A 12,769-nucleotide genomic window follows, 5' to 3' on the forward strand; every position below is an offset into this window, starting at 1 on the left:
ACAGGACAGCTGCAAAAGATGCCTTCCCCAGAGCCATTAACCTCTCACCAAATTTCTTGCAAGATTGAAGCACTCGCTCGTCATCCTTGCTTTGGGCACCACACAGATTCACTGACTTGGGGACTTCACGTCCACCCTCATGCACCCTCCGCCAATCCACAGACTGGACACTGGTGGGCTTGATTCCTTCGTATCGGGGGCGCCTCCACCGCTGGGGCAACTCCGTGCAAGAAAGCACTGGTGGTGGCTCTTTGTAACCATGTTGTTGGAGGAGGACCAGCAAACGCAAAAGCGCAAGCACGTGGCTGCATGCACCCCCACTACCAGCCGGACACTGGCACGTGGTGGCTTTGACGACACCCGAGCTTTTGTCCAGGGTTACTTGAACTGGGTAGGGCGCACCTGCCTTCTTTTGGCTCCTGAAGCATGTGCCTCGAGCGTGGACAAGACCACAGCTAAAAAAAAGCAACAAGGAAGCTTTAAGTTTACTACATACCTTAGAAGAACCCCCAGTTCCATGTTTCTTTTACATAAACGGGTGAAGTTCGTACACAATGTGCCTTGTGCTGACAAAAAATACATAAACCCTCCATTTGTTCTACACTGACACTTGCTGGGAAACGTACTTACTGGTAATGTAAAACCCCCGCTACACGCACGCACGCGCGCGCGCACACACGCCCGCCGCTTACTGCTTTTATGCTAAAACTTCATTTTCCTCTATTTTATGCCCTCAAACCAGCGCACTTTGTTAAGCAACACCCCCTTTATGTCTGCCGTTTGATGTCATTACAGAGCCGATAGATGCATGGCAGATGCATTGAAGTTCGCCAAATGTACGAGTTACGTATAAAAAGTACTTCGCATCCTCAAAAATAACATCTTATGCGTCCAAAAACCCTTCTGTGACCCTACAAACCTCTGTTGACGCCGTCGACGACCTCGGTCTAAGCGCTAGAATATGTTTACAAAAACACTAAACACTACGGTATGCTGTATGCTGGAATGTCCTCGAGCGGGTGCGCGAACCACGAAAATGTCGCCAGTTTTTTTTATAACGCCACTGCGCGTGCGGGGGACGCTGGGCGGTCGCCGCGAAGCACGCGATAACGAGCGCTCGGCATTTTTTTTTCTATTCTTAACGCGTTACGCGCCACACATTACGGCCAGCTACAACAGCTCCTCTGTTAAATGGGTGGTGTAAAGCTTTTGCAGTTTTCGTACGAGCACGAAAATCTATACTTTACGCTCAGGAGTTCGAGCGCTTGCTTCTACCGTGTTGCACTGCAGGTAGCTTCGTAAACAGAACATCCGCAGGTATGGGAACGATCACCAAGCGGTAGACAAGCAGCGAAACTAACGAATTAACAGTACTTATGACATAATCCACAGTAGCGCACAAGAAATAGAACTTACCTTACGTCAGGCATGCAAGTAGCTACCGAAGACGGCTCGGCGTACGCCTCCACCGTGAAGTTGTACGCTCGCCGCTGCTGCCGTAGGGATGCGTCGTTTTCGGTGCAGAAGTTCGTTACCGTTGCATCGCTTAGTGTAGGAAGGACGCTTAGATCACGGACCCACCGAGAACTTGCCATCGCTACAATCCACAGCCCCTTAAAACATCGAAAAACACCCGTAGAGCAAGTATTACAGCTAACACAAAGCAGGCCGCAAGGTCAAACGACGGCGCCGACGCCGGTCTAAAAATGGCTGCGCGCACAGGGTTGCCAGACCACCTAGCGTTTTGAATATCCCCTATTGCCCGCTTGGAACGCCGGCGTGAGTCGATATCACTTCTTCAGAGGGCTTAGAGGGGATATTTTGGACGGCGCCTGTGACTTCTAAGCACGCGCACATAACCGGTTGCCGGTTTATGCGCGCGCAGGTTTGTAGTGGAGAATAGTGAGAGTGAGGGGGGGGGGGGAGGAGGCGCGCACGCGCAGCTATAGGACTCATGCCCGTACGCCCGTACTGTTGGATGGCATGTCCGTTGTGCTGGTGCGAGATTTAAACGGGGATATTAAACGGCCCAAGGGGGACCTGTCCGGAGTCTTAGTGGTAGAACGGATTGGGTTTGTGTGTTACGCTATGTTCAGATTACCGACGCAAAACCCGTATCGTGATCTATGGACGTAAAAAATGCCATGTCACGCAGTTCGGTTGGCTGAGACGGCCGAAATGACGTCATTCTTTAAAGTTATTACGACAGTTACGGCAACAGTCTGAACCCGGCCTTACACAGTGAGATGCTTACGACGCGGGACAGACGCAGGCAGTTCGATCCTTATCGGCAAGAACAAAGCCTGGATTCGTTATACATTCATTAAGCTAATTCGCTAGGAAATATGCTCCATCGCCAATTCGATAAACGTGTTTTGTTTCGTGCACTCCGTGGACTGCGTCCAGCTTTGCAGGTCATCCTTGTTCACAGAGTGGAAGGGCACTATTTTTTTTAAATACTCGAGTTATCGGCCAAGCAACATTGTTTAAGGGGCCATGCACACAAAATGCAAGTTTGGTTCATTCGCAGATTGCCTCGTTGGAATGACTATGACACCACTTCTAACGAAAACCCTCAAATAAGCTATATAATTGGGAAATAATGAAGGAAGCTCACACTAATGCTTAAAACTTGAAGGTAGCGAAGCTGTACGCAACCTTCACGACCATCACGAATGTTTAAGTCCACGATTGCAGCCGATTTGCTTCTTCGCTGCCGCAACGACCTTTACTCTATCATTGTTACTAGAAGTGTGAGCTTCCACACTCTAAGAAAAAAGAGGAGGAAATGGAGGGTTTTCTCCTCCGGACCAGCGAAATTCTCCCTTTAGCTAATTACACGTAGCGCCCTCTGTACGGCCTCTACGAAGCACGGAAATGGGGGAGGAAATATTCTCCCCTGTCGTCTGCGATCTGCTGTCGGCGCCGGCGCCGAAAACGAAACCGTTCATCGTTGCACTGTGGCTTTCGCCGATCGGGCGCATACGACGACTATGACCAACACCTCCCCTGTGATGTGCTGCTTGCTTGTTTTCTCGCTGTCTTTCTTTACCATGTGCCCGCCACGCTAACGCACGGCTCCCCAGCCGTGTGTTTGAAGCACATTCTGTGGGCACCGCTGCATGCTTGCTGTGTGCGACTCGCCTGCGCCCTGTTCAACGTTACCACTGCATTTGTGGACGTTTTATGCTGACACCCAAGGGTAAAAGAGGTCAGCGATGATAGCAAACTGCCCCTTTTTTCGTCAACGAACACGGACCGCAGCATATTGACGCATCAGTTACCAACAACAAAAAAACCCCATTCGGTAAAATTGGCTGATTGGTTGCCAGACCAGCGGTGCGGTCTACGGTAAAATAGCGAAGGCGAGGCAATGAGTATCATTACCCAAACATACCTGCCTAACTGTTTCGTGAAACGTTTTTTCTTCTTTGAGCTATTTTACTGCTACTTCCAAAACCTCTATTTAATAAAAGTTTGCAATTGCATGAGTTTTATTTGATGAAATAACAAAACCCACCTAAGGCTTACGACTGCCGTGGGTATCGAAACAAGCAACGATCTCACTGTTCCTACCTGCATTCGCGGCGATCAGGGTTATAAATACTTTGTCGCCGTTTTAATGTTTAGTTGTGGCTTGTGATCATGCGGACATGTGTAAAGTGTACTATATGTTGTGGTGTATTATGCTTGCGATGTTGTGTGTTGCGTGTATTGTGCGTTGGCAGTGCCATTAATGAAGTGTATGTCGCTGTGTTGTGCTATGTTTCTTCCCAATATGTGCCCGCCCACATGCGGCCTCTGTGATGTTGGCTATAATAATATACGTTATCTATAAAGGAAACCAAGGAAACGCCTTGATGTAAATGCCCACTGATGGTGATGCTTAGTAGCTGCCCCTCCCCACCCGACTGACTGAATAAACTTTATTGAAGGAAAGATGGAGGAAAGGGGAAGGGGAGAAAAAGATGAAAGAATCATAGGTGGAACCCTTTGTCCAGGGCTCCAGTGGCTTCTGCTCCCGTCTTCGCCCGGCTGATTAGGTCCTTTTGGATCTGTAAGTCGGGGCTGGCGAGGGCGGCCTCCCATGATTCACGGGAAGTCAGTGGCGGGTTCTTTTGGTGTTCGGCCCCTGCCCAGAGGTGTGGGCAGGCCCACGTGGCATGGAAGAGGGTAGCAGTCTCTCCGCATAGCCTGCAGTCTTCCGTGTAGTCAGGGTGCCGTTGTTGGAAAATCTTCGCCCAGCGAGATTTATGTATGAAGGTGTTTGTTTGAATCTTACGCAGCATCTGGGCTTCACTTGCTGTTAGTTCGCGATGCGGGATTGGATATGTAGCCCGCTCTTTTCTGGTATTTTGTAGGTATTCCCCGTACGTAGTAGTGCTGGGGTATCGTAAGGCGTCAGTCACAGGGGGGTGGTGAGTGAAGTCGCACGCTCGCCTGTTCGCCGCCTCGTTACCCGGCAGTCCCTCGTGTCCGGGGGTCCACGTAATGTTGTGAACTTTCTCGAGGGATTCCGGAAGTACCTTTCTAAGTGCAAGAGGTATTCTTCCTGCCACTAGCATTCGCACAGCCGCTTGCGAATTGGTGATGATGTTGAGACCACGGCCATTTCGTTCTCCCCAGCGAATCGCGAGAAGGAGGGCTCCGGTCTCCGCGTGCTTTGTGGTGGTGTTTCGCATGGTGATGCAGTCTATGATGTCCCCTTCACGGGTGGTCACCACTAATGCCGCCGTTTCTTCGTCATACTTCGCTGCATCAACGTACACCGTATTATCGTGATGTTCGAATTTTTTGTGCAGGAAATTGACCCTGGTCTTTCTTCTTTCTACGTGGATATTAGGATGCATGTTTTTTGGAAGGGGCAGCGCTTTGATGTGGGATCGTTGTGCAGGGTTTAGGTCTGCTTCCTGCTCTTGGCGTCTGCGATCGGGTGGATCGCCTACTTGCCATAGGATCGCCCTCCCCGTGCGGGACTTTTCTAGTCGTATTCGTTGTGCTTGAAGGGTGGCGTGTTTTATCTCTTTCATGGTGTTCGTGAGCCCAAGGTGAGTGAGCTTCTCATTGGAGGTGAACTGGGGTAGGTTGAGGGCAGCTTTGAACGCTGTGCGTATTATGGTGTTGATGTGCTCTTCGTCCGACTTTGTGAGATTTTGAAATGGTAGACTGTAGCCGATACGAGGGATAATCATTGCTTGTACTATTCGGACGGTGTCTTCTTCCCTCATTCCATTCCGGTTGTTTGTTAGCCGCTTGATTATGCGTGCCAGTTGGGAAGATTTAGCGCGCAGTTGCGTTATGGTGGTGTCCGCTCGAGCATTTCCTTGCAGGTGCATCCCGAGTATTCTTATTTGCCTCCTCTCTGGTATGGGCGCTGTTCCTATATATAGTTGAACTGGGTGTTTTGGACATTTCTGTGGTGCAGTGGATTCGTAGGAATTCCGACTTTTCTGGAGCGCATTTTAGGCCGTTCTCCAAAGCAAGCTTAGATATCCATTTCACTGCATTTTGAAGATTTTGCGCCTTTTCTTGTAGGGAGCCTCGGTTTGCCCAGAGTGTAATGTCGTCTGCGTAGATCACGTGTCCGACATTTTGGAGTCCCTGTAGTTGTTTGGCGATTTTAATCATGGTGACGTTGAATAAGAGGGGGGATATGATAGATCCCTGTGGGGTACCGATGTTTACCTGCTGGAACGGATCTGTTCGTAGTTCCCCCATGCCGATCGTCGCTGTCCTGTTTTCAAGGAAGGCCGCGATTCTTTCGCCACAGCCTATTTTGGTCAGAGAATCTAGTATGGCTCGGTGGGTGACATTATCAAAAGCCCCCTTTAAGTCGAGGGCTAGTACCAGGTTTTCCCCAGGGACTTTTTTGTCCAGTACTTCTTTTTTGAGTAAAAGGAAGGCATCTTGCGTTGAGAGATGTCGTATGAAGCCGATCATGCTGTTCGGGAAAATATCGTTGTCCTCCATGTAATTGGTGAGTCGGTTGGCCACAACTCGTTCGTACACCTTACCCAGGCACGAGGTTAAGGAGATAGGGCGTAAATTTTCGATTGTGGGGGGTTTGCCTGGCTTGGGGATGATAGTGATGTCGGAGTGTTTCCACTCTGGTGGTACCTTGCCCTGCTGCCATAGTTCTTCGTTTATATATTGAGCGAGGGCTCGCATATGACCGTCACTTAGGTTTCGAAGCATTTTATACGTGATGTTGTTTTGGCCGGGCGCGCTGTTCCTGGTCATACTTGCCAGCGCATGAGAGATCTCCTCCTGCGTGATGTCCCGGTCTAGTGTGTCATTTTTTACACCTCCATACGTTTTCTTTGGTTGTTCTGTTGTTCTTCCCAGGGCCCCGTATCTGTGCTGTAAGGCTTGCAATAGGTCAATGTCCGTGCCGGGGTAACTTCGTGCGGCTCTTGTTAGGTGGTGCGTCGTAGCACGTTTCGTGGACATGGGGTCCATCATTCCACGTATGAGTTTCCAGGTCTTGGATGTACTGAGGGTGCCGCGTAAGCGCTCACAAAATGAATTCCAATTTTGCCTAGACAGATCCCGGGCATGATTCTGGGCGCGTTTGGTGAGTTGCTTTATGCGTGCTTTTAATCTCTTGTTGTGCCTTTGCTTCTTCCACCGCTTGACTAATTTGCTGCGCTGTGCCCAGATTTTTTTCAAGTATATGTCGACGTCCGGTGTTGCTTCCGTCCTGGTGATGTGCTTGTTGCAGGACTCGTGAAGCTGTTTTATTCCTTTAGTCCACTCTTCTAGGTTTTGAATGGGTTCGTTGTTTGGTTCGTTGGCTCCCTTTTGTCGGAATTCTGTCCAGTCGGTGAGTCGCGCCTGCCCCAGGGGTTTACTGAGGGAAGATGCTTGCACTGTAACCCGTATGATGCAGTGGTTGCTGCTTAATGTTTCCATGGTGTTTTGCCAGAAGATGCTCCGGTCAGATTCCCATGTGAGTGCTAGGTCGGGGCAAGTGTCGCGTTGCCCCCTTTGGCCATAGCGCGTGGGGTACATAGGGTTATTAATGAATTTGAGCCCGAAATATTCCGTTGCTGCGATGAGCTTGTTTCCTTTCTTTGAGTCGAAATTGTATGCCCAGTGGGTATGTGGGGCGTTAAAGACCCCCACTATCACTAGCTTATTCTTCCCAGCCGCGCGAGTGGCCTCCCAGAAGAGGTCTTCGAATTCCTCCTGGGTATTGCGTGGGGAGCTGTAGACGTTAAGAAGGAATATACTTGGCTCCGAACGGCGATAGGGGAGTAATTCCGTGAGAAGCGCCGATGGGTGCTCTGTGTCCAGTCGGTGTGTGGCGGTTACAATGTCGTTTCTGGTATATGTCGCTACTTGTGTGGTACTGGAGACCTGTTGGTAGCCATGTAGATTGACTGCGTGACAGGCTTCCTGCAGGCATATTGCAATGGGTTTTGACGACAGCGTGGCAATGTGTTGTTCTAGGATGTGTTTCTTCGTACTGAGGCTCCGACAGTTCCATTGCCAGATGTCGTAGCCGGTCGGGTTTGCGCGCTTCTTACACCTCCGTCTGGTCACCGTCGGAAGTGTCGGTGTCAGTTAGGTGGGAGTCTTCTTCTAGGGCCATGGATTTCTCGTGTTGCTGATCCGGTGTTTGCTGCTTTCGTTTCCCCGAGGTCAGTCTTTTAAGGGGTCGAATGGCTAAGTTATTCTGTATATACGCCATCCTCGTCAGCAGCGTTTTTTGCATTTGGGGCAAGTACTCGCGTAGTCCACTGGGGTCTTGCAGTGCCGATTGAGTTATAACGGGGAGTGCCAGCACCTGTTCCTGTCGGCGTTCTTCGGCCTGTGCAGCCAGAAGTTGGTGTTTCAGTCGCGTTATTTCTAGGTTTTGTTGCGCCACCTGTTCGCGAAGTTCTTGAATTATTCGAGCTTGATGAGCTTGGACTTGGTCGATTTTGCTGTTTGTTACTTGAAGTGTTGTGGCAACAGCTGCCCATGTTTGTTCCTGTGTTGACTTTGCCTTTTGTCTGGTGTTCGTCCTGTCAGGTTGTTGGTCAGAAGAGGGCTTCTCTGGTCTTTTTTGTCTTCCTTTGCCTTGGTTTTCGGCAATTTTGGCCTCATCTTTTCGAGGTTCGCGTGATTGGCTTCTCTTCCGTTGTTGACCGGTTCCTGCAGCCTCCTCTGGGGTAGGCCAATCACTGCTGAACCAGCGTGGTCTGAGTTGTTTTCTGCTTTGATTGCCCGGTGGTATCCGGGCCTTCCGCAGTTTTTGACGGCATTCTTTTGCTCCGGTGACGTGGCTTTCCTTGCAAAGAGCACATTTTGGTGTGCAGGGTGGTTTTCGATTGGGTTCACTATTCCGCACGTGCGACATTTGCGTGTATTTGGCGTTGGGCAGACGTCGGCTCTGTGCCCTGCCGTCATGCAGATCTGGCAGTATTGTCGAGTGGTGACACAGTGAATGCTACTGGCCAGCCGGTAGAGCCGGACGACGACGCAAGCTGGACCCAAGCCATCAGCCGTCGTACCAAACAGAGGCTGCTAAAGAAACCCGTCTCCGCACCGTAACCAACGTTACCATCGGAAACGCCACGAAGGCAAGTACCCTCGGTACGTTGCCTCCCCACCCCTACTTTTTTTTTGCGTCGTCTATCGGTCATTTTAAAACGTTTACGGTTGCTTTACTTGGAGCACGCCAGGGGGCGAGCATTGTCATCTCCTCGCTCGGACGGTTGCGATGGTTGCGACTGCGACGGATACGTTTTTCGTGTTGCCTGCATTGCCTTTGCGCTGAGATAGCAGACGATCCGCGTTTTGATGCATCGGTTGTAGCAAGGTAAGACGACTAACAACAACTGGTTGTTCTCAAATGGCCGCATTAGATGCTTGTGATCTCGTGTGCGGTGAACGGCGGGGTTACGGGCCTTTCGGAAATAAAGGCGGCATTTTTAAAGCAATCAGTATGACTTCTGCTGTGTTCTGCTGTGTTTACGGCGGCGCGTTCGCTCTGAACGCGTAGGCGGGGCGCGCAGCGAGACGAATGCAAGAAGTCGCGCATATACGATTGGCGACATCGCTTCCTAACCGCAGTTCTGGTGCTCGGTAGGTAATTTCTTTGTTATTTTAGCGCATTTTAAGCGCACACAACCACAGTAACCTACGTATTCGTTCCTCGATCCTCGATCCTCGATCCTCGATCCTTCCTCGATCCTCAAACCGATCAGCTCGCTAGGCCTTTCTCGCATGACAAGCCTTGCTTGGGTGACGCTGCCAGGGGAGGAACACTCCTCCATTAGCTCACGAAAGGGGGAAATCTTCCTCCACTCCCAGGCGTAGAAACGCGCTCCTCCCTCTTAAAGGGAGAATCTTTCTACCTCTTAGGGAGAAATATATGATACATTCCTGTTCCACCCTTAAGGGAGCCACACCCTTTTTTCTTAGAGTGCATCGTTTCTTTGGGAGTAATTATCATTGCTCATCACCTTAGAGAGGCGTAATCTATGACGTCTTTCTCTTTATGAGAAAGTGTTGCCACGGTTGCGGCGAAGGCTGGAGTTTGTATTTTGGCCAATCATGGTCAATCTCTCCAAGTGGGTATGTTTATCGTGACAAACCTGCGCCAGAGACGCTTGGCGGTCGCTGCGAGGCACGCACACACGACCGCTAGGCATTGTTTTGGTTTTGTTAACTGCCGGGCGGTCGCCGAAATCTCCGCCAATCTCCCTGAATGTGTATGCGTGGCTTGAGAAAAGTACGCATGGGATGCTGGGCGGTCGTCGCGAGGCACGCACACAAGAGCGGTAGGCATTGTTTTGGTTTTGTTAACTGCCGGGTAGTCGCCGAAATCTCCGCCAATCTCCCTGAATGTGTATGCGTGGCTTGAGAAAAGTACGCATGGGATGCTGGGCGGTCGTCGCGAGGCACGCACACACGAGCGCTAGGCATTGTTTTGGTTTTGTTAACTGCCGGGCGGTCGCCGAAATCTCCGCCAATCTCGATCCCTGAGTGTGTATGCGCGGCTTGAGAAAAGTACGCATGGGATGCTGGGCGATCTTCGCGAGGCGCGCACACACGAGCGCTAGGCATTGTTTTGGTTTTGTTAACTGCCGGGTAGTCGCCGAAATCTCCGCCAATCTCGATCCCTGAGTGTGTATGCGCGGCTTGAGAAAAGTACGCATGGGATGCTGGGCGATCTTCGCGAGGCGCGCACACACGAGCGCTAGGCATTGTTTTGGTTTTGTTAACTGCCGGGCGGTCGCCGAAATCTCCGCCAATCTCGATCCCTGAGTGTGTATGCGCGGCTTGAGAAAAGTACGCATGGGATGCTGGGCGATCTTCGCGAGGCGCGCACACACGAGCGCTAGGCATTGTTTTGGTTTTGTTAACTGCCGGGCGGTCGCCGAAATCTCCGCCAATCTCGATCCCTGAGTGTGTATGCGCGGCTTGAGAAAAGTACGCATGGGATGCTGGGCGATCTTCGCGAGGCGCGCACACACGAGCGCTAGGCATTGTTTTGGTTTTGTTAACTGCCGGGTAGTCGCCGAAATCTCCGCCAATCTCCCTGAATGTGTATGCGTGGCTTGAGAAAAGTACGCATGGGATGCTGGGCGGTCGTCGCGAGGCACGCACACACGAGCGCTAGGCATTGTTTTGGTTTTGTTAACTGCCGGGTAGTCGCCGAAATCTCCGCCAATCTCCCTGAATGTGTATGCGTGGCTTGAGAAAAGTACGCATGGGATGCTGGGCGGTCGTCGCGAGGCACGCACACAAGAGCGGTAGGCATTGTTTTGGTTTTGTTAACTGCCGGGTAGTCGCCGAAATCTCCGCCAATCTCCCTGAATGTGTATGCGTGGCTTGAGAAAAGTACGCATGGGATGCTGGGCGGTCGTCGCGAGGCACGCACACACGAGCGCTAGGCATTGTTTTGGTTTTGTTAACTGCCGGGTAGTCGCCGAAATCTCCGCCAATCTCCCTGAATGTGTATGCGTGGCTTGAGAAAAGTACGCATGGGATGCTGGGCGGTCGTCGCGAGGCGCGCACACACGAGCGCTAGGCATTGTTTTGGTTTTGTTAACTGCCGGGCGGTCGCCGAAATCTCCGCCAATCTCGATCCCTGAGTGTGTATGCGCGGCTTGAGAAAAGTACGCATGGGATGCTGGGCGATCTTCGCGAGGCACGCACACAAGAGCGGTAGGCATTGTTTTGGTTTTGTTAACTGCCGGGCGGTCGCCGAAATCTCCGCCAATCTCGATCCCTGAGTGTGTATGCGCGGCTTGAGAAAAGTACGCATGGGATGCTGGGCGGTCGTCGCGAGGCGCGCACACACGAGCGCTAGGCATTGTTTTGGTTTTGTTAACTGCCGGGCGGTCGCCGAAATCTCCGCCAATCTCGATCCCTGAGTGTGTATGCGCGGCTTGAGAAAAGTACGCATGGGATGCTGGGCGGTCGTCGCGAGGCACGCACACAAGAGCGGTAGGCATTGTTTTGGTTTTGTTAACTGCCGGGTAGTCGCCGAAATCTCCGCCAATCTCCCTGAATGTGTATGCGTGGCTTGAGAAAAGTACGCATGGGATGCTGGGCGGTCGTCGCGAGGCACGCACACACGAGCGCTAGGCATTGTTTTGGTTTTGTTAACTGCCGGGTAGTCGCCGAAATCTCCGCCAATCTCCCTGAATGTGTATGCGTGGCTTGAGAAAAGTACGCATGGGATGCTGGGCGGTCGTCGCGAGGCACGCACACAAGAGCGGTAGGCATTGTTTTGGTTTTGTTAACTGCCGGGCGGTCGCTGAAATCTGCGCCAATCTCGATCCCTGAGTGTGTATGCGCGGCTTGAGAAAAGTACGCATGGGATGCTGGGCGATCTTCGCGAGGCGCGCACACACGAGCGCTAGGCATTGTTTTGGTTTTGTTAACTGCCGGGTAGTCGCCGAAATCTCCGCCAATCTCCCTGAATGTGTATGCGTGGCTTGAGAAAAGTACGCATGGGATGCTGGGCGGTCGTCGCGAGGCACGCACACACGAGCGCTAGGCATTGTTTTGGTTTTGTTAACTGCCGGGCGGTCGCCGAAATCTCCGCCAATCTCGATCCCTGAGTGTGTATGCGCGGCTTGAGAAAAGTACGCATGGGATGCTGGGCGATCTTCGCGAGGCGCGCACACACGAGCGCTAGGCATTGTTTTGGTTTTGTTAACTGCCGGGCGGTCGCTGAAATCTGCGCCAATCTCGATCCCTGAGTGTGTATGCGCGGCTTGAGAAAAGTACGCATGGGATGCTGGGCGATCTTCGCGAGGCGCGCACACACGAGCGCTAGGCATTGTTTTGGTTTTGTTAACTGCCGGGTAGTCGCCGAAATCTCCGCCAATCTCCCTGAATGTGTATGCGTGGCTTGAGAAAAGTACGCATGGGATGCTGGGCGGTCGTCGCGAGGCACGCACACAAGAGCGGTAGGCATTGTTTTGGTTTTGTTAACTGCCGGGTAGTCGCCGAAATCTCCGCCAATCTCCCTGAATGTGTATGCGTGGCTTGAGAAAAGTACGCATGGGATGCTGGGCGGTCGTCGCGAGGCACGCACACACGAGCGCTAGGCATTGTTTTGGTTTTGTTAACTGCCGGGTAGTCGCCGAAATCTCCGCCAATCTCCCTGAATGTGTATGCGTGGCTTGAGAAAAGTACGCATGGGATGCTGGGCGGTCGTCGCGAGGCACGCACACAAGAGCGGTAGGCATTGTTTTGGTTTTGTTAACTGCCGGGTAGTCGCCGAAATCTCCGCCAATCTCCCTGAATGTGTATGCGTGGCTTG

This window comes from Haemaphysalis longicornis, unplaced genomic scaffold (assembly GCF_048455015.1).
Source record: "Haemaphysalis longicornis isolate Haplotype H1 unplaced genomic scaffold, Haemaphysalis longicornis Haplotype H1 scaffold_119, whole genome shotgun sequence".
Lineage (NCBI taxonomy): Eukaryota > Metazoa > Arthropoda > Arachnida > Ixodida > Ixodidae > Haemaphysalis > Haemaphysalis longicornis.